Source organism: Rhincodon typus, chromosome 41 (genome assembly GCF_021869965.1).
Source record: "Rhincodon typus isolate 14 chromosome 41, sRhiTyp1.1, whole genome shotgun sequence".
In the NCBI taxonomy this organism is placed as follows: Eukaryota; Metazoa; Chordata; class Chondrichthyes; order Orectolobiformes; family Rhincodontidae; genus Rhincodon; species Rhincodon typus.
Window position 1 is genome coordinate 9,271,017 of NC_063372.1, and position 3,366 is coordinate 9,274,382.

The window sequence follows — 3,366 nt, forward strand, 5'->3', positions numbered from 1 at the left end:
TTGTAAAAAGAGTACGGTTAAACTATTTGAAAGTGCCTCAACAATTAATGTCAAGCTCATCCAATTTACAATAGACTTTAAAGTGGAGATTGGGTGACATTTACTGAGGTTCGAATATCTGTAAGGTTGTTGCGAGGGTACAACAGGCGAATCATTGTTTTTCTGAAATTTGTAATAAGACCATTTCAAATCGGCCTTTCACAATGTAGAATTGTTCTTTTATGTGTGATCAACCTTGATGTTCTTTTGTTAGAGGCGTATTGGTATACTCTTGTGAAGGTTTTCAATGACTGACCACCATGGGAAGCGAATGACAAAAATAAAACTCTATTAAGCCAAGATTCACTCTTTATCCAATATTGCAATGGTCTGGCATCATGACAAAATGGAGACAATCAACTGGAATAATGGTTTGAGCTCTATCCAGCTTCACTGTTGTGCACTCTCTTTAAAAAGGACCTGAGGGGCAACTTTTTCACGCAGAGGGTGGTGCGTGTATGGAACTAGCTGCCAGAGGAAGTGGTGGAGGTTGGTACAATTACAACATTTAAAAGGCATCTGGATGGGTACATGAATAGGAAGGGTTTAGAGAGATATGGGCCAAATGCTGGTAAATGGGACTAGATTAATTTAGGATATCTGGTCAGCATGGATGAGATGGGCGGAAGAGTCTGTTTCCATGCCGTACAGCTCCATGACTCTCAACATCCCATTCTGAGAGGCAACAAGACCTCGCAATCTTTTTTGTTATTTATTCAGGAGATGTGGGTGTCACAGGCTGAGCTGAAGCAAATATTGCTTATCCTCAATGCCATTGAGAAGGTGGTGGTGAGCTTGAACGGAAGCAGTGCATTTGGTGTTGGTACACCCACAGTGCTGTTAGGGAGGGAGCTCCAATGAAATAGTCCTTTTACATGAATAGAAAGGGAAAAAAAGTAAGAGCTCAGTCCAAAATTGTGACTGTGGATCAAAGCTCCACTTGCAGAAATGATGGGTTGATGAAAGTGCAGACAAGGTCGGAAGCAAAATATCAATGCTCAAGTGATTTCTGTGTCAGCTTGTAATTACTTCAACAGAACTGTCATGTTGCACGATGTCTTTGTTGTGCAGTGAGAATTCCACAATGTAAGGCTAAGGACTGGCTCTTGAAGGTGACAGCTGTCACTCTGTGCTCCTGTTGCGAAATATCAAACACAAGTTGGATGAATTTCAACCTACCTTCTGCAGTTTGTAACCAAACTCAAACAACTGCACCTCCCAGTCGCGAACCACTTCAACTCCCCCTCCCACTCCTTGGACGACATGTCCATCCTGGGCCTCCTGCAGTGCCACAACGATGCCACCCGAAGGTTGCAGGAACAGCAACTCATATTCCGCTTGGGAACCCTGCAGCCCAACGGTCTCAATGTGGACTTCACAAGTTTCAAAATCTCCCCTCCCCCGACCTCATCCCAAAACCAGCCCAGCTCATCCCCGCCTCCTTGACCTGTCCGTCTTTTCTCCCACCTATCCGTTCCTCCCACCTCACTAACCAACCCCCACCCCCACCTCCTACCTACCAGCCTCATTCCCACCTCCTTGACCTGTCCGTCTTCCTTCAATTGACCAACCCCCATCCCAACTCCCCACCTACACTCACCTTTACTGGCTTCATCCCCGTCTCTTTGACCTGTCTGTCTCCTCTCCACCTATCTGCTCCTTTGTCCATCTTCTATCCGCCTCTCCCTCTCTCTATTTATTTCAGAATCCCCTTCCCCTCCCCCATTTCTGAAGAAGGGTCCAGACCTGAAACGTCAGCTTTCCTGCTCCTCTGATGCTGCGTGGCCTCCTGTGTTCATCCAGCTCTACACCTTGTTATCACAAAATAGTCCTGTTCACTCATCATGTCTGTCCTTGCGGACTATTCTTGTCCAGAAACACTTCCAACTTCAAATTCTCGCCCCGAGTGCTTGAGTCTCTAGACGGTCTCACTCATCCCTCTCGGTATAACCTCTTTCCGCTCCACAAATCTACCTTCCCTTGGACCTTCCATTCATTGGACTGTGGCCTTTAGTGTATCATTCCTTTTCCCTTCACTCCACTATTGACCATTAAGCCACCGCGTCCCATGGAGACTTCACCATTGAGACTCCCATGTGCAGCCTTGGAATGGGAGGTGACTTTGTAAGACTCCTCGCCAATTTCTGCAAATCGCCACGTTTAAAACAGGACCAACGAGCAAACAGCGGAAACTGATCCCCCCCCCACCCCCCCACCCCCACCCACCAAACCACTGACCAGAATCACCAGGTTGCGGATGCAATAGCTACACTTTTCCTCCTTCAGCCAGACAGGCAGAGAAGGTATTTGCTGTTGTCTGTGGCGAAACTCACCCAGCAAGCCAGCCACCTCGTAAGCTTTCTTCTGCTCAATTGTCTCGTAGTTTAGGGCCTCAAAAAATATGTCCAGCACAAGAATATTCTCCCTTGGAAAAGAAGGAAAATTGCATCACATCAATTTTGTATGGACCTGAGAAAACCGCGGCTCTATCACAAAAAAAAGAGAGAAATCAACCTCCACCCAGCCGTTTAATCTCCTCTTACAGCTAAAATAGAATATTAAACAGCAATTGTTGGCTAGGATGGTTTCGCCTTTATTTTAGAAGTACACATGACCTTGCTCAGCTGACTAAGGTCATGTGTACTTCTAAAATAAGCGTCCTTACACAATTCTTAATGATTCTGGCTGATGTGGACTCAGAGACGACGTTACTTTAGTCTTGCACTGCAGGTCATAGATTGTGCAAACAATTTATCCACACTTCAAATAAAATCAAGGCACACATTAGGAAAAACAACATTGCTCTCGGTTGGCTATTTTAAGAAAAAGCAATTATAATCCCAAGTATCATTTCGACTGCAGTCTATTCTTTCTTTCAAAAAAGCCGCTGTTGTGCTGATAATATTTTTAGATTTTAGTTTTCTTGTGACAGACTTGGATTCTATGAAAGAAACGTGACAGAATCATAGAATCCCTACAGGGTGAAAGCAGGCCATTCAGCCCATCGAGTCCATGCCGACTCTCCGGAGGGCATCCCACTCAGACCCACACCCCTACCTTATAACTGTGCATTTCCCATGGTTAATCCACCTAGCCTGCACACTACGGGCAATTTAGGGTGGCCAATTTTGCATGCACATCTTTGGATGGTGGGAGGAAACTGGAGCAGCCAGACGGACACAAGGAGAATGTGCAAATTCCACACAGACAGTCACCTGAGGCTGCAATCGAACCTGGGGTGAGGCAGCAGTGCTAACCACTGAACCATCATGCTTGGCTCTGCTTGACCCTTGGTTCCTTTACCCTTCCCATTGTCTCCATGAACAC